The 26,531-nt window shown below is 44.4% G+C and overlaps 1 long non-coding RNA gene across 1 annotated transcript in view; it reads left to right on the top strand.

Moving 5' to 3' along the window:
- Positions 1-25,776, top strand: part of LOC139232914 (uncharacterized) — an 83,936-nt gene extending 58,160 nt beyond the window's left edge. The window contains exons 2-3 of the long non-coding RNA XR_011588100.1: positions 24,794-24,947; positions 25,644-25,776. This is a non-coding gene — a long non-coding RNA (uncharacterized lncRNA). The remainder of the gene's footprint in view (positions 1-24,793; positions 24,948-25,643) is intronic.
- The last annotated feature ends 755 nt before the right edge of the window (positions 25,777-26,531 follow it).

Below are 26,531 nucleotides of genomic sequence, written 5' to 3'. Positions count from 1 at the left end.
AGAAAGGGTTTATATATTGTGTATAAATCATTAAAAAGCCAACTTCTCCCTCATACCACCATAGTCATTACCATCAAAAGTGTTTCAGTTACTGCAATGTTATTGATTTCCTCCAGACCATTCAGGAGATTAAAAATGTGTTTTTATTTTCAATTCTTGAAAGAATAGTTGCTACCTCTTAACTTTGACTGTGTGACCTTAAGTCCTTCTTCATCTATCTGCATTCTTTCCCCTCACACTTTCCTCTGATTTCAACTGAAACTCCCACATCCCCGCTATTGCTAGAGCTTCTTTCAAGAAACTCGCTTTTTGTCTTTTGTGCCAAATATTTATTTTCACTTCAGCAACTCATAACGCTGTAAAGTTCAAGGCTCGGAAAACGATCCCAATATCTGGGGATTGGGGGGTGGGGTAGGGGTGATTCACTCTTCTCCCACGCTCCTGGACAAGATAGAAGAAAAAGCTTGGCATCTGATTGATGATCCGTCTGGCCTCCAAACTCTTCCTCTGTTGCAGTTTTTCTTAACTTGCACTATTTTCCAATATTACTGCAGGGTAATGGCAATTATACCTCTGAACTTTCTTCTCTTGTTCTTCTTAACCTGAAAACCATCTTACATAGTCTTCTTTTTTCTAAGCCTCTTTACTGTGTTGAAATCTGATCTATCAAACATTCTCTAACTAGAAATAATTCATTCCTCATTTCCTCAGAATGATTAATCTTTATTTTCTTCTCTCAATCTTCTGGTTTTTAAAATCCAAGTTTGGAATGACCTTGTCATTACTTTGTGTTTACTTCTCTTTTGTTCCAATCCGTTTAGTCTGGCATGGATGCCCCAAGAGCCTTGACTATTCAGTTGATCTCTCAGAAAAAGATTACTCAAAATACAGGTTGGCAATAATAGGGGACACTGCTGATCACTGTTATTGAAACAACCATATGAAATGTTACTTCTTCTGTATTCTTTATTTCAGTGCTTAAAACTTTAGCCAAAAAAATCCTTTTCATTGACAGATTAACATTGATTTCAGTCAGTTTATCAACAGTTCTGCACTTTGGGCTAGCTGCCTGTTAATGAAGAAAGAAAGAACGTGCATTTATATAGCGCCTTTCACAACCTCAGGATGTCCCAAAGCGCTTTACAGCCAGTGAAGTACTTTTGAAGTGTAGTCACTGATGTAATGTAGGAAACGCGGCAGCCAATATACACACAGCATTCTTCTCCTAGGCAGTCCCTCGGAGTCGAAGATGACTTGCTTCCACACATTGGGCCCAAGTTTCGAGCCGCGCCTAGAATGGTGCAGTCCCGACCTGGATGCCCATTTTTCGCGCCACAAAGTGCGCCTAAAAAAAACTTCCAGATTCTCCACCTCTCTGCAGGTTCTCTGGCCCTCGGCGCAGCGCAGCAGGAGCTGTCGGGGGCGGAGCCAGGTCGCTGCGCTGAAAACAGTGCCGGGACCTCTGCACATGCGCGCTACAGTGGGCACGCATGTGCAGTAGCTCCAGGCGCCCAAAACTGTGTGGGAGGGGCCGAAGCACGCAGCCCCTAGCCCTGGCCCAATGGCCTCACTGGGGCTGCGTGAATAAGGCTCCTCCCACGGCCAGCTCCTGCTTCCTCCTGACCCGACTCGACTCCCGCTTCCCGCACCCCGCCTCCGGACCGGACCCGACACCGATCCGACTCCCGCTCCCTCCCCCCGCCCCTGGACCAGACCCAACGCCGACCCCGACACCGACACCGACCCGACTCCCGCTTCCCCCCCCCCCGCCCCCTGCCTCCGGACCGGACGCGACACCGACACTGACCCAACTCCCGCTTCCCCCTCCCCCCCGACTTGACCCGACCTGACCTCCCTCCCCCCGACCTGACTTCCCTCTCCCTCCCTCCCCCCGACCCGAACCGAACCGACCTCACTCCCACCACCCCCCTGACCCCGACCCACGCTCCCGACCCCGACCCACGCTCCCACCGACCCAACGCCACCTACCTGTAAATCTGGTGCTGGGGACGGGCCCTGCCCGAAGTCTCGGGCCCGGCCGGGCCCGGCCCGTTCAGCTTCCCTCCCACTTCTCCTTTACCCCCCCCCCCATCTCCTTCCACCCCCCATCTCCTTCCCCCCCCTTCTCCTTTCTGCCCCCTTTTTCTTTCCCCCCCTTTTCCTCCTCCCCCCTTCCCCCTTCTCCTCCACCCCCCTCCCCCCCTCCCCTTCGCCTCCACCCCCTCCCCCTTCTCCTCCACCCCTCCCCTCCCTCTGCTCCCCCCTCTCTCCCTCTACCCTCCCCTCGCTGTCAGAAACACAGACACTGACAGACAGAATGAGAGACACAGACAGACAGACAGACAGAGAGATAGAGGCACTGACAGAGACACATTGGGGGGCATCCCAGCACGCTGTTGGAGGGCTCCCGGTGCTGCAGTCGGTAAGTAGAAAATGTTTTATTTATTGATTTAAAAAAAAATTATTTATTAATTTTTTTTGATTGATTTATTGTTTGATTTATTGATGTTTTTATCATTTATTATTGATGATGGCTCTTTATTTATAAAACTGAAGTGTTTAATGTTTGTAAACTTCCCTTTAAACCCCCCCCCCCCCTTATTCCCTACGCCTGATTTGTAACCTATGCCTGATTTTCTAAAGTGTAGACAAGGTTTTTTCGAGCGTACAAAAATCTTCACTTACTCCATTCTAAGTTAGTTTGGAGTAAGTTTTCACTGACGAAACTTTGAAAACAGGCGTAAGTGGCCGGACACGCCTCCTTTTGAAAAAAAAATTCTGTTCCAAAGTGAAACTGTTCTAACTGACTAGAACTGGAGCAAACTAAATGGCGAGAATTCCGATTTCTACGATACTCCGTTCTACACCAGTTGCTCCTAAAAATCAGGAGCAAATCATGGCGAAACTTGGGGCCAAGGAGTTCTCAGGTGACTGAAAAGTCCGATGTGGGACCTATAGTCTCTGGGGCAGACGGTGGTTGGAGGGACAGGTGGGTGGGGTGCTTGATTTGTCGTACGTTCCTTCCGCTGTTTGCACTTGGCTTCCATGTGCTCCCGGCGAAGAGATTCGAGGTGCTCAGCATCCTCCCGGATGCTTCTCCTCCATTTTGAGCGGTCTTGGGAAAGGGATTTCCAGGTGTCGGTGGGGATGTTGCACTTTTTCAAGGAGGCTTTGAGGGTGCCCTTGAAGCGTTTCCTCTGCCCACCTGGGACTCACTTGCTGTGTCGGAGCTCTGAGTAGAGTGCTTGTTTTGGGAGTCCAGTATCGGGCACACGGACAATGAGGTCCGTCCATCGGTGCTCATCGAGTGTGGTCAATGCTTCGATGCTGGGGATTTTGGCCTGAGCAAGAACACTGATGTTGGTGCATCTATCCTGCCAATGGATTTGCAGGATCTTGTGGAGGCAGTGATGGTGATACTTCTCCAGTGCTTTGAGGTGCCTGCTGTACATAGTCCATGTCTCTGAAGCATATAGGAGGGCGGGTATCATTACTGCTCTGTAGACCACGAGCTTGGTGCCGGGTTTGAGGTCCTGGTCTTCAAACACTCTCGTCCTCAGGTGACCGAAGGCTGCATTGGCACACTGAAGGCGGTGTTAGACTTCGTCATCGACGTTTGCCCTCGTTGACAGTGGATTCCTGAGGTATGGAAAATCATCCACGTTGTCCAAGGCCTCAACATGGATCTTGATAATCGGCGGGGGGGACGCAGTACTGTGTGACAGGGACAGGTTGATCGAGGTTTTTTGTCTTATGGATGTTTAGTGTAAGGCCCATACTCTTGTAAACTTTCAGTGAAGGTGTTGACAATGGCTTGGAGTTTGAGCTCTGAGTGTACGCAAACGCAAGCGTCGTCTGCGTACTGTAATTCAATGACAGACGATGGGATGACCTTGGATCTGGCCTGGAGGTGACTGAGGTTGAACAATTTCCTGTTTGTTCTGTAGATTAGTTCTGTAGCATATTGAGGGTGAGATGGAGCATTGCAGCAAGGAAGATCGAGAAGAGCGTTGGTGCGATGACACAGCCCTGCTTGACCCCGATCCGCACGTGTATTGGCTAATGCCCCACAAACAACAATGTGATAATGACCAGATAATCTGGTTTAGTTGTTGGTTGTCAGTTGCTGTCACAATTTTCAGATTTTACACAGATATTCTTTCAGGTTCAGCAACACCAGTCACTCCCATAAATGGACCTCCTAACCTCGAGGACCCAGAGTGCAACTTTTATTCAGCACAATATCTAGATAGGTAATAGGAGAATCCAAGGAGATCACTTATACTGCCTGCTGAAATATGATGTATACTGCCATATGAAATAACACTTTATTGAGATGAGCCACAATTTCAGATCATAAACTGTTTTATTTATAATAAAAGTGAACAATGAATAATTTTCACAATGAAACGATCAATTTCCCCATACTCCTCAGTTACCCAAAACAATGAAGATGCCACTTACTATTTCTCTCGACAAACATAGGCTCACCTTCTCGAGCTAAGCTTTTGAAGCTAAACTCGTTCAGATCTTTAAAACAGACAGCTTCTTGGTGCTGCTGTGAAAACGCAGACCACGTTATGTCTGAGGGAGTGAGAGTGTACCACGCTGCATCCCTAAGTCTCTGAGATGGGGGCCCATCAAGCTGTTCGTACCCACGGGGGACTGTCTTACAGCTTCTACTGGTTTAACGGAACAGATAATATCAATACTCTGTTAATTAATGTTGCTGAACATGCTTTATTAATCATTTAGAAATGATATCACGGAATTGATCTGCCATTGATAACAGTTCCTAAATGACAAATGGGATGCTATTTCGCATTGGCTTATTCTGGAAAACTGGACCCGTTTTATCATTATCTTTGTCATTCTGTTTATTTATAATATTGGGCCAAAAATTGCAGTCAGAGGCTTCCCGTGGGCGAATGCCTTCGGACAAAATTTATTTTACGGAAGTACCTGGTGGCCCTGGAGGAATGAACACTTATGCTCCGAGGCCTTGATGTGCAGCCCAGCGCAAAGGCCCACATATTCCAGGAGTGTAAGCAGATCCCGGGATCACATGGGCCTGGACCACCAATCACAATGTAGCATTCCCATTCAGAGTATTACTATCAATGACAATACCTCTAAAATCAAATAAACACCAACATAAATTTTAAAAAAACACTTCACTTTTTAAAAATTATTAGAAATTGCATTAAATTAAATGTTTTAGAGAAAAAATTATTTTTTGAAATTAAAAAAATGTTTTAATAGTGTTAAAAATAAACTTACCTTCATAGACAGGGTTTTTAACATAAAAATAATGAATAACATTTATTTTTTCTGTCTATTAAAACTCTTACACTGGTAAAAGAAAGCCTTACACCTTCTTTTACCAGGTGTAAGAGTTTGAAGGACATTCGTTGGGCAAATAGCCCAAATCTCCGCTCGCGAAGGCCCTTCTCCCGGGGATGCGTGCGATCTGTCTACAGGTGCTGGGTTCAGGTGCATGTGCTTTGCGCGCCTAAACCCGAAACTAGCGGCGTCTTTTTGGCCTCATGCACACATCGTACACACCCGGAGAGGCCGCAATGTGTAAAGACCAATCTTTCCATCACACTCATTCACTATGTGCTTCCCCTATGATGACACATGTTGCAGCCCACGTAGCTTCTATCTGATAATGATAGCACCTGCTGTCTTCTGGTATCGAGAATGTGGTGAAACTGAATGTGCAACAACATTTCTTGTAGTGCAACAGCAAATTACACGTTCTTATATGTTGGAATAGCATTCTCCCTCTGCTGTCCATAGTCTTCTGGGATCCGACATGGTAAGGAGGTTATTATTTTAGTCCCTTTATCATTTACTGTTGGTGAGCACATAGCTAAGATGGAACCAACTGAAAGCAGCGAATGTATTATACAATATTCACAGCTCAGACACAGGTTTGGGCTGGTCTTTATGCTCCATACAGGCCTCCTCCCACCCCTCTTATTCGAACCCCCATCAACATATAATAGAAACATAGAAACATAGGAAATAGGTACAGGAGTAGGCCATTCGGCCCTTCGAGCCTGCACCACCATTCAATAAGATCATGGCTGATCATTCAACTTCAGTACCCCATTCCTGCCTTCTCTCCATACCCCCTGATCCCTTTAGCCGTAAGGGCCACATCTAACTCCCTTTTGAATATATCCAACAAACTGGACTCAACAACTTTCTGTGGTAGAGAATTCCACAGGTTCACAATTCTCTGAGTGAAAAAGTTTCTCTTCATCTCAGTCCTAAATGACTTGCCCCTTATCCTTAGACTGTGACCCCTGGTTCTGGTCTTCCCCAACTTCGGGAACATTCTTCCTGCATCTAACCTGTCCAATCCCGTCAGAATTTTATGTGTTTCTATGAGATCCCCTCTCATTCTTCTAAATTCCAATGAATATACGCCTAGTCGATCCAGTCTTTCTTCATATGTCAGTCCTGCCATCCCAGGAATCAGTCTGGTGAACCTTTGCTGCACTCCCTGCAATACAAGAATGTCCTTCCTCAGATTAGGAGACCAAAACTGCACAAATCCTTCCATTCCTTTCTCCCTCGTGTCTTTATCCAGCTTCCCCTTGAATGCATCTATGCTAGTCACCTCAACCACTCCCTGTGGCAGCGAGTTCCACATTCTAACCACTCTCTGGGTAAAGAAGTTTCTCCTGAATTCCCTTTTGGATTAGTTAGTGACTATCTTATATTGATGGCCCTTAGTTCTGGTGTCGCCCCGCAAGTGGATTTTTCGGCATGACTTGCCAGCTCACCATCAAGAGTGGGGGAAACGTGGCAGATTTTGCCCATCACTAGACTAGGAGCACCAAGTACATTATGAGCATGCCTACCCCACACCAAGTAAGATCAATTATCTCGGTTCAGACAGGGATTGCATCTGAGACCTTCCGATTCTAATTTTTGAGGGATAGATGCTTCAAAACCATTTACCTTAAACAGATAGGGCCCGAAATTTATCGACATACCACCCACTACCGCCCAAAAATGCAATTTTGGTGAAAAAATACCTACATACTGCCAACATACCGCTTGGCGGAAAATTCATCAGTGACATACCACCGGGTGGTATGCACACTGCCCGGCCATGCAGACCGCCGACATACCGCCCAAAAGTGCAAAATTCATGACAGACCGCTGGAAATGCATACCGTCCTGGAGACGGTGCTTTTAAGTCGATCTGAAGTGGGCGGTATGAACAAAGAGCTGACAGGTTTGGTTCATAGTGCACAGATCTTTATAGTTCTCCACAGTTTGATGTATTTTTAAATGGATCATAGTATTTTCTAGTGTTAGGCAATAATATAAATGATCTAATAAAGCCTTATTTACTCCTTTTTAATGAACTATAATAAAAATATTAGTCACTCCCACACCCTAGTCTCTCTCTCTCTCTCTCACCCCTCCGGTCTCTCTCTCTTTCTCTCTCTCTCTCTCTCTCACCCACCCACCCTCTCTTCTCTCTCTCTCTCTCACACCCCCCAGTCTCTCTCTCTCTCTCTCTCTCTCTCGCATCCTCAGTCTCTCTCTCTCTCTCTATCTCTCTCTCTCTCACCCACCCTCTCTTCTCTCTCTCTCTCACACCCCCCAGTCTCTCTCTCTCTCTCTCTCTCTCTCTCTCTCTCTCTCTCTCTCTCTCTCTCGCATCCTCAGTCTCTCTCTCTCACCCCCCAGTCTTTTTCTCTCTCACCCCTCCGGTCTCTCTCGCTCTCTCTCTCTCTCACCCACCCATCCTCTCTTCTCTCTCTCTCTCTCTCTCTCTCTCTCTCGCATCCTCAGTCTCTCTCTCACCCCCCAGTCTCTCTCTCTCTCTCTCTCTCTCTCTCTCTCTCTCTCTCTCTCTCTCTCTCTCTCTCATACCCCCCAGTCTCTTCCCCCCCCCCCCACCCCCACAGCAATCTCTCTCCCACCCCCCCACCTGATACAGCGATCTCAGGCTTCCCCACAGTGATCTCTTCCCCGCCCACAGCGCTCTCAGGCTGGCAGCCTTTGGCCTCTCGGGGAGTGGAGTTTGAGAGCTGCATGCGCACAACTCGGGAGCCGAAGAGTCAACAGGCCTCCTCCTCCGCACACCGCCCACTGCACTCCGCTCCTGTTACCGCCGAGAAAATGGGAAGTGGTACCGGGCGGTAAAAAATGACGCACCACCCGGGACCGCCGAAAAATGGGCGGAACTTGAGTTTCACCAATTTCAGCCCCATATACTTGCACCATGTGACAAGTGTTGTAATGGCCTGAGAATACATGGTTACCTCAATGTATGCTTTTGATAGTTTTTGCCAACAGGTTTGGATCTATTTGAGACAGGAAACCAATATGGGTTAATGAGTGAGTACAAACATTTACATTTACATTAATTGACTTGACATTTGTGCTTGATGAAGCTATAAATAGGGTACACTGCTAAAACGTGATAACTTTGATCACCCTGCTATCAGATTTGGGACTAATTAGTGACTCGAGATATTGGAGATGTCACAAGGGAATTGAGCTAGTAAAATCAAAAATAGGAGAAAATCCAGAACGTGCTAAATGCTAATTATAGTCCTATAACTATTAGTCAACTTTTTCTAATGTTTTTGACAGAATAATGTAGAATTTCATTGTTCATTTCTGGCAAACGTGATTAATATACACTGTTAATGAGTTCTCTCTTCTCAGCTTTTCTGATCATTTCTGGGTGTGATGATGACTTGTTTACTGGTGCAATGTTTCTTGTGCAACAAAGACCTTTAGAACTGTAAATCACAAGGCATTTATCAAAGATGACAAGGTTATGGCCAACTGCAGAGATCACAAGCTGGTTCCTCACATCACCGCAGCCATTTTCAAAGGGTTGTTGATCACCACGTTGTACTTGATTTAAAACCACTTTAGCCTGGAGCTCCCTCCGGCTCTGCTCTGGGTTCACTTTTATTGATTTACTTGAAGGTCCATCCATGGCAAAGTAGTTTAAATGCATCTGACATTCTGTCCTCCCCAATATGTCTGGCTGGAAAATAATAGCTGTTCTCTCAGTCTTACTAAAAGGTATATTAGTTGTTCCAACTCGAATAGATTTGGTATGGTTCAACAGTTTAGTGCAAGTGCTGAACTTCCCACATTACAACAGTGATTACTCTCCAAAAGTACTTCATTGGCTGTAAAGCGCTTTGAGATGTCCGGTGGTCATGAAAGGCGCTATATAAATGCAAGTCTGTCTTTCTTCTTGTTGTGTATGTATAATATAAGTATACTCCCTGTACACTCAATATACAGTTACATAAGACTACTGGATGTACCTTCACACTGTATACACTATGCATATACCACCAGAGGGTGCAACTGGTGGAGACCTAGGGGTCACCTGTACACGACAGGTAACCAGGTATAAAAGGGAGCGCACCTTACTGTACCCTCGCTCAGGAGCTGCAATAAATGGACTAAGGTCACCACAGTTCAAGTACAATACTTTGCCTCGTGGAGTCATTACTGGAGTGCTTACACACACAATACGTCTTTATTTCTTTCCTTTGGAATTAAGGTATAATAGTTCAGTCTTTCTCCTGATAGTAAGCTACCTACACAATCAGCAACATCAGGTAAGGAATACTTGGTTAATTGTGAAAAATGTATGATTCTCAATACCCTGGTCTTACCAGTGACTGTATTCATATTAAGGTGCTAGAGAGTGAATTATTTACTTGTGACTAATCTGTTACTCATGCCTATGTCAGTGTATGTTGTGAACTGATGGAATAACAACTTGTTCTTTTAACTAATTGGCAGTTTGTGAGAATTCACCAGTCGTCGAGGAGACCGGTTTTGTCACCTCTGAATGTATATTCCTCTATACGTGGAGTCACCTAATGAAGATGAAACTATTTTGTCTCAATACAATTGATCATATATTTTATTTCAAATAACTGATACACTTTGTGTCTGTTACAGTTTTGGATTGGTCTAGCAAAGAGCTGGTACAGAAGCAATGGGCTGAATGGCATTCTTTTGTGCTGTAAACGTCTTTGGTACTATGGGTGGCCGGTCTGTTCTTCACAGGTGTCACAGAATACCACTTATAACCAATGTTTATGCAGGAGATATGTACATATAATGTAGTAATATTGCTTGCAACAACAACTTGCAATTATATAGCGCCTTTAACATAGTAAAACATCCCAAGACGCTTCACAGGAGCATTAACTAAGAAAATTTGACACCAAGCCACATAAGGAGATATTTGGGCAGGTTTTAAGGAGTATCTTAAAGGAGGAAAGAGAGGCGAAGAGATTTAGGAAGGGAATTCCAGAGCTCAGGGCCCTGGCAGCAGAAGGTACAGCCACCGATGGTGCACTGATTAAAATTAGGGATGGGCAAGTGGCCAGAGTTGGAGAAGTGCAGATATCTCGGAGAGTTGTAGGACTGGAGGAGGTTACAGAGAAAGGGAGGGGCGAGGTCATAGAGGGATTTGAAACCAAGAATGAGAATTTTAAAATCGAGGTGTTGCTTAAAGGGGAGCCAATGTAGTTCAGTGAGCATAGGGGTGATGGGTGAACAGGACTTGGTGAGAGTTAGGATAAGCACAACAGAGTTTAGGATGAGCTTAAGTTTATGGAGGGTGGAAGATGGGAGGCCGGCCAGGAGGGCATTGCAATAGTCAAGCCTAGAGGTAACAAAGACATGGATGAGGGTTTCAGCAGCAGGTGAGCTGAGGAAGGAGCGGAGTTGAATGATGTCACAGAGGTGGAAACAAACAATCTTCGTGATGGCATGGATATGTGGTCGGAAGCTCCTCTTGGAGGCAAATAAAACACCAAGGTTGCGAAGAATCGGGTTCAGCCTCAGATAGTTGCCAAGGAGAGGAATGTAGTCGGTGGCGACCAAAGACAATGCAAATGGTAGGTCTGATTTTTGAACTGTCTCTTTGTTGTCGAATTCATTCGAGATTGACTTCCTGGTTTTTTGATTACATCAGTGTCATCACTGGACATAACGTATTGGTACCAGCACGTTATGCAAAAAAGCTCTTAATTCATCTTCACCTTCAGTTGCGTTCACTGCTACCATCAGTGATAGACCTGTAACCACCAATACTTTAGCAGAGTATTATGAAGCTCCAACGGTTCTCTCTTTACATAACCCAAAATGTATAATTGTACTGCTGGGTCCAGTTTACTCACAGTTCAAGTTCATTACACTTTGCTGCAAGTGCAGGGACGATGTTTAATGGTTTAAATACTGAACTAGTAACTTGGGGCCTGAACTTGGTCAGAATACTGCCCACAGCCACCGAGATACCGCCCAAAAAAAATGTTTCCTGAAAGATTCCTGACGTACCTTCCATCTTCCGCCCAGGTCCCGCCCGGCGGGAATTCCCTCCGTGAAGTGTCGTCGGCACAACTTCCTGTCGCCCGCCCATCCCGGTGGCTCCAAAAATGGGATTTTCTTTGTGCACGATCGTCTAAGATCGTGATCCCGCCCGCCAGAACGACCGCTGGCAAAAAGGTGTTTTGAGCTGGCTGTAAATCGGGCGGCAAGGGGAATCGCTCAGAGTGCTCCAGCGTTGCACGTCCCGGGGAGTCTCCATACGCTGCACCATTATCACAGGCTCAGAGTGAGTTATCTGATCGACCTTAACCTGCACAGAATGACTTCACAGATGTAAATGAAAAGTACTCCATTGAAGGGCAGATGTGATACAGGAAGCGGCAATGAGTTCCGAAACACAGTAAAGGCCCTATGGAAGTGCGCTATTATGGTTTTTAGACCATTGCAGGTAGAACAGAGTTATTGACAGAATGTGAGTGTACACATGGTATGAACTTATGTCAAAGTATATCGGCAATAATGAAATCATGTAATGCTCTGTCAGGTGGCAGGATGTGATAGTGAGAGCAGCATGAGCTGAAGTATATAAGACGAAGAAAGATATATAATGGACTGCAAGGTCACTGAGGAACATGTCATATCAGGGGTGGGACTCCGTGATGGCGGACCTAAGAAAATGTGGACTGACGTGTACGCCTTAAGGTGTGCCCTCCAAGTTGTGCAACTGTCTCTCATTGAATTGTAGCCTTCCTGCATTGGTCACTCTTACTTGTCGTAGCGCAATCACCTGATGACAGGACCCATTAAAGAGTCGCATCATGTGTGGACGGCAAGATATTCCTCAGACAGCAGTACACCTGAAGGAGATTTGAATGTTTCTCAGGACGCACCCCAGATGTTGTAAAAGTGAGACACTGACCAAAAGTAGGTGGACAATGTGACTGAATTGAATAGTGCAGCATGACAAGTGACAGAACATGCAAACAATTGAATACAACATATATACTTTATCTGAGAAACCAGTCAAGTCACATTCACAATGATCCATGTGAAACAACAGCTGCAACTGAATGAAGAATAAACAACATCTCCACCACCAACACCCACCCCTCTACCCTCTACCCACCTCTCCTCTCCCCCCCGCTCAATGTGGGGCCCATCGTCCCCTTCATGGCTCTGTCTTCACCACGGCGAGCCGCACCCCTCACTGCCTCTGCTCCACCACGTTGTGCAGGAGGGCAGCCCTGCCGTGTTTGTCTTGGAGAGAAGGCAGGCGGCGAGATTAAAGTTGCTGGTATCTCCGGCTCCTCGGGATCTGTTGGCCTTGATGGTGTGGGCTCGGGGGGTTGCAGGATATGTCCCGAAAGCATCGATTGCCACATGGCCTCGACAGAGTCGGTGTTGCATTCCCCTGCACTAATGAGCCGCTCCATACTGGCAGTGTGCTGCTGAGCAAAGGTGGCGATGCTGGCAGTTATCCCAGCCATCGCCTGCAACAGATCTCCAGCTAGGTCGACGCTTGTCCTCGACAGCTGGACCATTTCCTGAATCGCTGTGAGCCGTCCTCCATCCTCATTGGATTGTTGCATCATCCTGGATGCTGGTGGCTTGGTGGCTTTTCCGGCATGGCCTCTGCGCCTCCCAACACTTGTTCCGGCTTCATCCGATTTGAATCCTAAATAGTCGGACCCCGACACTGATGTTGGCCAAACAGGTGGCACACATGTCAGGAGGCTGGAGTCCTCCTCTTGCAGCTCCTCGACCTCAAGTGGTTCAAAGACTGGCCCTTCTTCCTCCTCTCCCTCCTGGTCTTTGTGACTCTTCGTGACGGAGGTGGACGCGGTGGATGTGGGTGATCTTGAGGCGGGGGGTGGGTGGTGGAGGAAGGAGCTGGTGTGTTGGCTGGTGACAACATCAGGGTGGGAGACGTTGGTGTCACACTCGGCCTTTGTGTGCCAGAGGTGGATGGGGAGCATTGCTCGGTGCTGTCCGAATCAACATCTGCAAGGTGAGGCCAACATTTCGGTGCACAGCTGGGGGGTGGGGTTACTCAAGCTGACATATGATCTTTCACATTTTACATTCTTACTTCAAGAACTTCCATCGTTACCTGAGCACACCATTAATGGCCGACACAGTGTGTTGAAAGGCATTTGACTTAACATTGCATGACATGAGTGTAACGCAGACGGGAGATTAGTATAAGCTTACCATGCTCTCGCACAGGATCTGCAGCACCCTTTGTGTTGGCACAGGGGTGGTCACCCACCAATGCCAAGGCACGCTCCTCTAGGCTCCTTTAAGGGCAGACGTGCCACCCAACCACAGGCAGTTTCCTGCGGGGGAAAGCTGTCGGCGGACCCGACCAGCGGCCGCTCCGCTCCCACGGGGCAATTTCCATGCAGGGCAGAAAGGGGGTCACCGCCGGTTGGTAAGGTGTCAACTGAGCGGCAACACCGGCAGGGCGGGAACGTCCACCGCCCCCGCACACCCCCCCCCCCCCCAAAATGTGGCCAATGTTGCGATTTCGGCGACTCGGCGCGGACCGAGCAGTGAGTGATTTCCGCGCTGTCACTGCCTCTTTGAGGCAGTAATGGCTCTTTTAAAAAAGGGGCCATTTCGGCCCCACCCTCTCTTATGGATTTCAGAAGGGTATAATGAATGTTTTAATTTAGTATTAGCTGATTTTAGCTTTGCTTTGGTTTCTTCTTTGACCCCCTTGCCCTCTTGAACTCACTCCCTAATGACTTCCTCTTTACCATGTTCCTTGCTGCTTTCAGCGGCTCCCTAAGAACACTTCCCTTTGACGGTGCTTTCATATCCTCTACTTCCTTTCTATTCCCTCCTGCCCATTGTATATTTTTATCGCCAACCTGCTAAAGTGCTCTGAAACATCTTTTTATACCTCAAGAGTATTATAAAAATGCAAGCCGTTGTCAGTCCTGTATTTGTAGATTTCATCCTCTGTAAGGCGCAGGACACACATCATTAAAACATTTGTTGAGCATGTCGCATACCATTTGCACAGGAGGTTGGAGATGTTTCTAAAGAACTTTACTCTTGATTTTGCTATGTATCTATCTGAGCTACTAGATAAATAAATATTAGCTCTTCTGTCACCAGATCAACTTATCCTGTTTTAAATATCACACCTTCTGCTCTGGTGGTTGTATAAGTGCACTTGTATATGACACTCAGACGCTGACTGAAGCTAGATATTTCAGTTTCTGTTGTAAAGAGGCAAGCTCCAGACTATTTCAGTGAGTCGAAAAGGATATTACATCAAGTCTAATGCCAGAAACAGTCCATTCGGCCCAATGGTCTATGTCGACATTTATGCTCCACACGAGCCTCCTCCCACCCCTCTTCGTTTAACTCCATCAACATATCCTTCTATTCCTGCATCCCCTTAAATGCATCTGTGCTATTTGGCTCAACTACTCCCTGTGGTAGCGAGTTCTACATTCTTGTCACTCTCTGGGTAAAATAATTAGTATTCCCAATAGCTAAAGTGAAAACCACTGATGGCCCAACAGAAAGAGAAGCAAACACGATGAAAGGAAATAAAATGATAAGATGATGCTCTGCGAATTGGGTTAAAACCTACTGCAAATTAGCAGGCAGCATGTGGAAACTCCCCTCCATCCCCCCAAGCGAAATGGAAACAAAATGTGCTAAAAGCAGCCAAGAATAGATCAGAAAGGTGAGCCGAGAAATTGCAAATAAATATCAGCACTTTCTGTGGGTTGTTTGTAGAAATGGTTGAGCAGTCAGGCCTGCACAGGAAGGCAGTGCAGTAACTGAATGAGTCGATGCACTGAGCAGGGAGGGCTTGAGCCAGGAAAGTCCCACCTTTGGACACTGGTCTGAGCTGAGTCAGCTGATCATTGCCAGGGTGACGAGGTTTGGGTTGGCTTTGGGGATCTCCAGCAGACCAGTCAGTGCTCCGGATTGTGACACCATGACCCCTGCACCCTGTGATCCCTGCACCCCATGATCCCTGCACCCGGTGACCCCTGCACCCTGCGACCCATGGTTGTGCATGGCAGGTGAGTGCAAGATTGAACTGAGCCATGAGGCCCCCCATGGTAGAATATCATTTCAAAAAATAGTTACATAACTTAAGTTCACACCTGAATAATGGCTGTCAGGATAGGAAAGAAGAAAGCTGCAGAATCAAACCTTACTAAAAGAGAAAAATATTTCCAAATCTTATAAGCCCATACAAATGAAGGAATGAACTGATATATAGAATCATAGAAACATAGAAAATAGGTGCAGGAGTAGGCCAATCATAGAATGGTTACAGCACAGAAGGAGGCCATTCGGCCCGTCGAGCCCGTGCCGGCTCTCTGCAAGAACACCTCAGCCAGTCCCACTCCCCCGCCCTTTCCCCGTAGCCCTGCAATTTTTTTCTTTCTTGAATTAAACAAAGTGCTTGATAGCATGGAGCAAACATCAACAAAGAAGTCTCTGGTGTACATTCATAGAGATTGTCTGAATGTCACATTAGTCCAGATTACCCCACTACCAAATGTAAAATGCTTGTGTTGTTAAATATTTGTTACCACATTTGTTCAAAAAGCTCATGCCAATTCTGCATGTTATACGGAACATTCCGGAAGAGAGGATGAATCCGAGACCAAAGTAGAAGCACTGGTTTTCTATTGCTGGAGGGTGATTCCTTTGATTATGATCAAGTATTGGCCACTAACTTCCTAGATCTTTCTAGAACCTCCAGACAATAAATATCTCCTAAAATAAGCACGTTGTTCATAGTGATTTTTAAAAATATCTTTGGCATTTTCTTTGAGATCTTTCCCCAAAGGGTTGAGAAATGGAACCCTCTCCAAATATACAAACAGAAAGAGCCATTGGAATTGGAGAGTTACCAACAATTCTTGTTTTGGCCCATTGTGTTTGATATAACTTGGTTGGACACCAATATCCTCTGTGAAGTGTACCTTCAGTGAAATGGCCTCATTTGTATCTTCGTACAGCACTCATCGGCCACCACAAGAGCCCCTTGCATTCCCCTTTACGGTTCTTCACTGTTCTAACACATTCCTACACATTGTTCAGGTTGTGATATTATTTTCCCTGTGGGTTTCAGGCACAAGGAAGGGGGCATCTGCTTTTGGGATAATTTTACTTCACATACTTTTTTTTTACATCGCTCTGAATAGGTTTTTATGATATGAAACAGACAACCATGCCTTCGATTTTCATAATTGCCAACAGGGGAAAGACATTCATTTCTCAACTATAACTATATAATGAGCACCAAAAGTAAAGTAAAAAAAAATACAAATATAAATCGGGACTGACAAACTAAATCAATAATTTACTTTTGAACTTGGCTAGGCATTCTACAGAAAAGCCAAGAATCTTAGCATTGACTTCTTACATCATTAATGGTTTATTTTCTGAAAACCATGGCTATGAAATAAGGCTGCACTCGATCAAGTAACCATATATGGTCATGAGCTGCATCCTGTTAGCTGTAGAATTTTTATGGTCAGCAGTAAAATGGCCCAGGCAGCCATGTATCATTCAGTTATGTGGTCTGTCAGATATATCATTGTAACATGTTATGACACTGGCTATAAATGAGCTTCGATGAAAGTACACATTTGTCACTCACAGTTTTAGTGCAATGTTGTCCAATAAAGAACATAATGCCTGCAATCTTGCTTCTTCTGCCTTTGTTGCAATATCGGGCTTCGCTGGTTTCTCATTATCTTGTGAAATGGCTTCTAAGGATGTCATGAAGCAGGGAATCCTTCACCAAAATATTTGGTGTTTTAAAACAACTTGTATGTCCTCAACCTGTGTGGTTACCTGCTCATGTCGCTGACATATGCTCTTCTATGTGACCTGGTCTCTCATTATGTATTGGTAAGCTCATGAGGTCAATTCATCATGGATAAATGGTTTAACCAGCTACGAATGGGAATGTTGAACAACCAAACGAAAGAGATTTAAGATAATTGGCAAAAAACCCAGGGGGAGGAAATTAGATTTCTTTTTACGCAGCAAGTTGTTATCATCTGGAATACACAACCTGAGAGGGCGGTGGAAGCAAATTCAATAGTAATTTTCATAAGGGAATTGGATAAATACTTGAAAAGGAGTCATTTGCAGGGCTGTGGGGAAACAGCAGGGATATAGGACTAATTGGATAGCTCTTTCAAGGAGCCGGCACAGGCATGATGGGCCGAATGGTGTCCTTCTGTGCTGTATGATTCTATAACATCAATAACTTTACAATTCCTAAAGTGCAGGAAGACATGCAAGGGCACTGGGGTTCATGCACACTCGCTTCAGATTGGATACCTGAATGGTTAGGAAGGAAAGCTCCCATGTTTGTGCATCAGATCCAAGTGAAGACAACATAACTCTGTTCACTAACTTCAGGAACCAAAACGACAAGCCATTTGCACTTTGTAAACTGTTAATGTAGCCAGAATAGCAAGAAAATGAAAGTGAGGACCTGCAATGGAAATTGTAAATTTAAAATTCACTCACGGGATGTGGGCGTCGCTGGCAAAGCCGACATTTATTGCCCATCCCTAATTGCCCTTGAGAAGGTGGTGGTGAGCTTCAATTTCAGAGGGCAGATAAGAGTCAACCACATTGCTGTGGGTCTGGGGTCACGTATAGGTGAGTGTAAGATTTTGGAAAAGTTTGCTGCAACTTGACCAAATTTTATGCACCAGCATGCCTCGTGAGGCCAACAGGACTTTCTGCTGTATAAATATAAATTAAAACTGCTGAACCATGACCGAGCAAATGGTTGAGCTATTTCGAAACCTGTTCTTTCATAGAGAAAAAGGTGGCAGTCCTTGACCAAACAAATGGTTTGGGCTACTTCGAAAGCTGTTTTTCACAGATAAGGGAAATAGCAGCCTTCAGACCTTGAGAGCTTTGGAAGAACAGACTCAGAAACATGAACATCGCAGACATGGAGGGGCCAAAATTCAGGACCATCAGAAAGCTGGCGGATCTACCTTTTTCTTGAAGTTTATTCCGTCAGGCTCGTTGAGGCGGCCTTTCCGTTGATTTTCGGGGCTTTGTAGTTTTTTGCCATTGGACCAGAAGTCGATCATAGTGGGGGCAGAAGTGCGGCGGAAGGTAAGGCTGAGGGGCGGGATCGGGATTCTGCTGCTGTCACTCAGAGGCTGAGCGGTGGTGACATCACAGCGCGTGTGCGTCATCACGCTCTCTCCGTTAAAGGGGAGAGAATCTGCCATTTTTTAATCTTTGGCCACTGGACCATCAGCAAGGGTTTCGGCCAGGCCAGTGGCACTATTTTGCCGGCTGATTGAGAAGTTATCCGTCAAATAAAAAGACACAGTGGCCACAGCAGTGGGCCCTCCCCTTGAAGGGCCGACGTGCTACCAGGCCACACACAGTCAGGAAAAGGTGCACTGACAGAAAAAGCTATCGGGGGCACCGCGCAGCAGGGCAACAATTTTTTTCCACTGAATTTCGGGCGCAGCATTCTGCAGGTGAGGGAGAGCAGTGGTGCACATTTTGATGACGCACTTGCGGCGGTCATCAGCAGCCGGGCAGAATTGGGGACAGGCCGAAAAATCCCCGACCTGAATTTGGGTTGGGGCGACCAGTGGACTGCAACGTGGCGGCCTCTCGATTCCGCCACTAAACGGCGGAAGTGGGTCTTATACATACCCTGAATTTCGGCCCCAGAGTCTCCAGTTTGAGGCCCACTGATTAACAGTCTTGTGTATTGATAAGGAGAAGAGAAAAACAACTGCAGTCATTAACTCCTATTGAATGCGACACGTACACATGAAGGGACTGCCTAGTTTTGGGGCTGTAAAAAGTGCTGCTGCAGTCAGGGGCGACCACATCAGTTGCCACATCTAGTCACCGCCGAAACGACCATTCTCTGATGTTAGTCGGTGTGAGTTTCTGCTTATGATTGCTTGAACTTTAAGTAAAGGAATATATCTGTGCATGCATATTTGTAATCTGGGATGATACGGTACTATTAGATGCTTACTTGTAATCTCTTGTTGATTTTAAGTGAAGATAACTTATTCCAGAAACCTTTGTATTGAGTTGTCTGGTCCATGGGTCCGAACTCTATAAACTGCTTGATGGGGCGAGGTGTAATTTGACATGTCTTACACCAGACCGGGTAAGGGTGGCAGATTTCCTTCCCTAAAGGACAATAGTGAACCAGATGGGTTTTTACGACAATCCGGTAGTTTCATGGTCACCATTACTGAGACTAGCTGTTTATTCCAGATTTATTTAATTAACTGAATTAAAATTCCCCAGCTGCAGTGGTGGGATTTGAACTCATGTCTCTGGATCTTTAGTCTCGACCTCTGGATAACTAGTCCCATAACATAACCACTATGCTACCGTACCCAAATTCAATCTATATCTGATTTTGATTCCTGTTTGTTCACAAATGCAAGCTGTTGGAAATCACTCTTCAACTTAATTAGTAAGTTTTTTTTAAACAATGTTCGACATATTTCTAATATATCTTTTGATGAACCATTTATCAGAAATAATTCTGACCATCTGCTGATTAACAATTTCACATAGGACGGAGTCTTGGAGATACCAACCAGTCCCGTCTCTGCTGCACACTTCATGCTGTTTGCACTTTTCAATTTGTCTGAACTGAGCTCAGTCAATGGTATTATAATCATCATACATTACTGTCACTAGCAGCGGCTGAACAGACTACAGCATTCAATTTTAATTTTCCTATAGTTATTATATGTCAATAGTAATGATAACAATTTAGTTCTCTTGATTGTCCTACAATGCACTTTTGTTGCTTCTGGTAATAGGATAAATCCATGCTCCCACCAATGTGAAAGGGATGGAAATGGAATTAAGCAACAACTAGGACTAAGATGTTACAGAAATAGGGCTGAGAGATTTGGGTTTCATTGGATGGTTAATTGTGCTTTCCAAATGCTGTGGGGGGATTTTCATTTTCTTGCGTCTACCAGTTGGCTGATTCTTGATCATTTTGACTCTCTCAGATTTAGAGGAGAGCAGAGATCTCAAAGTCCTGTGGGACTGGAGGGGGCTACAGAAAAAGGGAGGGGCGAGGTCCCGGAGGGATTTATAAATAAGGATGAGAATTTTAAAATTGAGGCATTACCGGAGTGGGAGCCAGTGTAGGTCAGCAAGCACAGGGTTATCGGGACTTGGTGCGAGATTGGATATGGGTAACAGAGTTTTGGATGAGCTCAGGTTTATGTCGGGTGGAAGATGGGAAGCCAGCCAGGAGAGTGTTGGAAGTCTAGATGTAACAAAGACATGAATGAGGGTTTCAGCAGCTGAGGTCGGGGCTGAGTCAGGCGATGTTACCGAGGTGGAAGTAGGCAGTCTTGGTGATGAAATGGATATGTGGTCGGAAACTCATCTCAGGGTCAAATACGACACCAAGGTTGCAGATGGTCTGGTTCAGCCTCAGTCAGTGGCCAGGGAGAGGGATGGAATCAGTGTCTAGGAAACGCAGTTTGTAGCAGGAACCGAAGACAATGGCTTCGGTCTTCCCAATATTTAGTTGGAAGAAATTTCTGCTCATCCAGTACTGGATGTCGGACAAGCAGCATGATAAACGGCATTTAATCGAAAAACTCTGCAGAGTGTGCGTGAACAGGGAGACTTAGGGGTTCCAACGCATCATTCATTGAAAATGCAAGTGCAGGTAGATTAAAAAGGTGCAACGCATCTTGGGTCTTTTAATTTGGACATAGTTACAAGTGGCAGGATTTGTAAATATCTTCCACCTGTTCTTGCACATGTGAAATGAGTTCTGGCTGTTCCTACTGTGTCACCAGTACACATACATCCTCTGCAAACACTGCTTCGAATTGGCAGTGTGTCATTGGTTGAATGAAGCGTGGTTTGAAAGATTATATTATCAAGGGCATTATTCTGTATGATGATAGTCAACTTGCGTTGTTGAGGGTTTTCCTGGGCAACAATCATCAGAAGGAGAGGCAGAAAGTTTTATTTCTAGCTGTGGTACATCTCTTTTATATTTTATATTAAAAATTATACTTTTAAAAAGGTAGAATGAGACATTGATAACTTTTAAGGAACATATTTGTGTGTTGTTCAGGTAGTTTAAAACTGCAACTGCAACTCTAGATGCCTCGACTGAAATCAATCAGAGTACAAACTTGCAACCTGCAACAATAACTTGCATTTATATAGCACCTTTAATATAGTAAAACGTCCCACAGCAGCGTTATTGGACAAAATTTGACACCAAAGCCACATAAGGCAATATTATGACAGGCTTGGTCAAAGAAGTTGGTTTTAAGGAGCATTTTAAAGGCGGGAGAGGTAGAGGTGCAGAGAGGTTGAGGGAGGGAATTACAGAGTTTAGGGCATAGACAGCTGAAGGCACTGACAGCTGATATTCAAGGTCTGACAAATAGAGACAAAATAAGGTTGATTTTCACTTTGGGTGGACTTCAGACAGGCAGTTGGAGAACCAACTTCGAGTGGTAGCTGCAGAATCCATTCACAGCTGGAAGTACTTCTTTTATATTGTCTGGCTGCGATTTGGGCCAGAGGCACACAAGAGAGCTCTGCACATGGGTACTTACATACTGTTGAGATTAACTTATCTCCGGTCTTTCAAATAAACAGGGACGAGTGCAAACCAATATGGTGGGTACATTGTGCTTAATTGGAGTTTAGGATGGAATATAATACACTAGTTATACAGCAAAAACATACGACTGTGACAAGTAGCTGGTACCGATCCGATCGGACAGGCGGCTGGCAAGCATGAACAGCTCTTTGGCTTACAGCCTTTCTCCCTCTCTTTGTCTCTTCTAGAACCACCAAGAATGTAAGACATTCTCGAGCGCTAAGGATTTTTCGGGTCTTGCTTTTATACCCTTTTTAGGGGTGGACCTGGGGTAGAATATGAACAAGATCATTTAACCGATTGAGGTTCCCATTAAAACAAGGTGCCCAATGATATGTCAAGTTCTTTGTTTAAGCCATGGAAGAAGGCCAACCCTCCTGTTATCTCCCACCTGTCTTCTCACAACCATTACACATGGGTTCTGTATGAGCAATCATGGCCTCACAGCTTGTTGAGGATTGTCTTCCCCTTATTTTATCCGGCCCTGAGGATAGAGTCTTTTATCTCAAACTCATTTTCCAGGAAAACAAAACTTGAGCAGTTCCAGTAAAATACAACTTATACATTAACCCCTTTCTTGTCTCAAGCCGTAATACAATCATCTAAACACAGTATTATTCACATCACAATTTCTCTCGCGTAACCATATACATTTTAGATACCTCTAATTTCTAACATTACATGAACAGATCTCTGCTCCCAGCCAGCAAATATGAAATGTATTGAAGCAAAATTTATATTCCATGTAACGTCAACTCAAGCAGTGCGAGACTGCATCCTCCAAGGGGTCCCTTGTTGGTCGCAGCTAGTAGACTGAAGTTGCATTATGAACACACCCTTAGACAAATGTGGCTAGATGTGGCACTTCAGAGGAAGGATAAACAATCCTAAGTTATTTCATCATGCAGAAGGTATGCTTCTTGTTGGCAAATCACGAAGCTACTATCAAAACAGCGAAGCTTGTTTATCATAAATCCGCCCGACCAGTTCAAGGAGGTGGCGTGAAGAATTTAAAAAGGGTGAAACAGAACCAATTAATCAAGAAAAGTAAATGTTCATTTGCATCCTAATACTATCTCATTCCAAATCATTTCTTCTTTGGATGTTCGTGCTGTGTTTGTTTACCAATGGGCCAACTTTTATCTTCGTGTAAATACCACAATTTGGATAGAGGCCGGTATTTGGTTTGAAATTACAGAGTTGACTAAAATTAACAAGTTTTTTGGTGGATTCCAAGAATACTTCAGACTTCAATATAGTAGACTAGACAATGCGGTTCTGGGTCCAGAAATCAGGCAACTTGTACTGGTCCAGTCAAGTTGGGAGATTTATCGTTAACAGCTTTAAGGAGGCATTAGACCATCGGTGGCGAATGAATCACTACAGAACTCCTTAATTAATATAATTGTGTTTTTCTATTGGTTAGTGTATTCTATAGTGAGGTTGCTGCTTTGAAGTAAATGTTGATTTTTTTTTTTAAGTGGTCCCTTCTTGACCCATTGGTCTCTGTAACACTGGATATTTAAAATGAAGTAATGGGATAAATTCATTTAGAAGTTCAAACTTAATAAAATACAAATCTTGAATTTGAAAATGTTAATTAACAATGGCCCTGAAATTCGGGGTGCGTACGATTTGCGCACGCGCCTGAAGAGGACCCACAAGTTCTGGGTTTAGCATGCCCCTGAACCCGACACACGTGCTCTGTCTTTTGATCGCACGCATTCCCGGGGTCCCAGCACTGATCCCTGCGGCACCCCACTGGTTACTGATTGCCAACCCGAGAATGAACCATTTATCACGACTCTCTGTTTTCTGTTAGTTAGCCAATCCTCGATCCATGCTAATATATTACCCCCAACCCCGTGAACTTTTATCTTGTGCAGTAATCTTTTATGTGGCATCTTGTCAAATGCCTTCTGGAAGTCCAAATACACCACATCCACTGGTTCCCCTTTATCCACCCTGTTTGTTATATCCTCAAAGAATTCCAGCAAATTTGTCAAAATGACTTCTCCTTCATAAATCCATGCTGGCTCTGCCTGACCGAATTATGCTTTTCCAAATGTCCTACTACTGCTTCTTTAATAATGGACTCCAACATTTTCCCAACCACAGATATTAGGCTAACTGGTCTATAGTTTCCTGGTTTTTGTCTGCCTCCTTTTTTAAATAGGGGCATTACATTTGCAGTTTTCCAATCTGCTGGGACCTCCCCAGAATCCAGGGAATGTTGGTAAATTACAACCAATTCATCCACTATCCCTGCCGTTACTTCTCTTAAGATCCTAGAATGCAAGCCATCAGGTTCAGGGGATTTATTCGCCTTTTGTCCCATTTATCTTACTGAGTACTGTTATGTTCATAATAAAGTAATGTAACTGAGTACTGTAGATGTGAGTAAGTGTGACCTCAGCTCCTTTATTCTAACTCCAGAGTGTTGGTACAGCATGGGAGGTCTGCTTATATACAGTGCTGCGATCCCTTGGGACGCCAACAGGTACGCCCTCTGGTGGTGGTATGATACTGGTTACATAGAGTTGCATACGTAACAAGTACCACCTCCTTAATGATTGTGATTGCGTTAAGTACCTCCCCCTCTATAGCCCTTGACTATCCACTGTTGGGATATTGTTAGTGTCCTCTACCGTAAACACTGATTCAAAATATTTGTTCAGAGTTTCTGCCATCTCCATGTTCCCCATTACTAATTCCCCGGTTTCGTCTTCCAAGGGACCAACATTTACTTTCGCCACTCTTTTCCTTTTTATATACCTATAGAGATTCTCGCTCGGAGCTCCCATTACTATCAGTGAGAATACTACATTGTGATTGGTGGTCCAGCCCCACGTGATCCCAGAAAGAGCATTCACTCCTGGAATATGTGACCCTCTGCGCTGCACATTGAGGCTGCACAAGGTGTTCGTTCCTCCAGGTACATTCGTAAAAAGAATTTTGGTCAGAGGTACCTGCCCGTGGGAAGCCTCCGACCGCAATTTCTGACCGAATATCAAAACCTAAGCTTTCTTTGCTTGAAGTATTTTTATAAATTAAAAAATATACATTCATTATGCCAAACATTTGATCTCAATAGTTAACTTGCATTAGGGAGTAGGAATTTGTAGCCTTTGACATATATATTCTATTTTAACAAATAATTCTCCAATTTTGTCGTTAAAAATCAATAAAGTATCTAATTTGGAGCATTGCACTGAGTGAGTTGGAGATTACAGATGAAACCAGAAGATATTTGGTGGAAGTGACAAAGAATAAGGCAACACATTGTTACAATTAAACATACCATCATTTTCAAACCACTTTTTGGAAAAGAATGATTTTGATTTAAATTCGGATCCTTTGTTCCACATCAATTCCTTTTTCTGAGGGCGGATCAGAGAATACCAGCTTCAGGACAATTAGAGAATGGTTCTTTTAAGTGATTCCAGAATACCAACACAAAATCTTGTGGTCAACCCATGAGAGTTGGTTATTTTTTCTGTCGGAATTTTTTTGTCTCTAACAGCATGAAGCAATTCTTGGTTTTTGTTTTTTTTTGTTAAACCTGTGTTGATTGGAGTGACTGCTGAACCTGTTAGAGAATCTATTTAATGCTTTGCACCTGCTGTCATAGGAAAAGTGCCACGAAATTGCCTGATGAATGCCTTCAAGATTTGTTGGGGCAGTGCCCTGAAAACTGCCTGAAATGTGTTCTCAAAATGGAGTTTTAACTTGAAAGCTGTGCACAAGATGGAATCATATTTGAACTGACTGCTGGGACGTAACCAAGAATCAAGGGTGAAAGCTTTGCAGGATTCTTCACTAATTATAAACCATAAAGCTTCTACACCAAAAGCAATAAAGGCTTGTATTATACAAACAAGGCATTCCTTACATGTGTTAGAAAGCTATGTGAAAGACGCAGACTCAGAGAAAGAGCACTTAGTGAGATATAAATGTCACATCCTCTCATATATGTGTTGGACATCTTGATGGAAAAGGAAGGTGGGTTTTTAACACATTCAGGCCTCAGTAACTCAAAGACCATGCTCCAATTGCTCAAGTGTATCTCCAGGAGCCTCCATGTTTATTCAAAGTGATTGACCCTTTATATATCTCACTCAGATTGGTCAATGGAATAAAAATAAAGACTTGGATTTATATAGCTCCTTTCACGACCACCGGACATCTCAAAGCGCTTTACAGCCAATGAAGTACTTTTGGAGTGTAGTCACTGTTGTAATGTGGGAATATAAGAAGCTTCTCCTTGAAAACAAAATCCTGAATTGTGACAGCTCTACTGTTAATGGATTTTCTAAAAGCACCAAAGATACACAATTCACTAAAATTAATGAGACAGGTTAATAAGTCCATTTAAAAAAAGCAAACCAAACACATGGACTGATTACTAGAGGGATAGAATTGAAAAGCAGAGCAGTTCTGTTAAACTCTAATCAAACCTTGGTTCGACCATACTTGGAGTATTATGCACAGTTCTGTCTCCATATTATAAAGATGATAT

Source organism: Pristiophorus japonicus, chromosome 20, assembly GCF_044704955.1.
Source record: "Pristiophorus japonicus isolate sPriJap1 chromosome 20, sPriJap1.hap1, whole genome shotgun sequence".
Classification (NCBI taxonomy): Eukaryota; Metazoa; Chordata; class Chondrichthyes; family Pristiophoridae; genus Pristiophorus; species Pristiophorus japonicus.
This window is presented reverse-complemented; position numbering and strand designations above follow the sequence as displayed.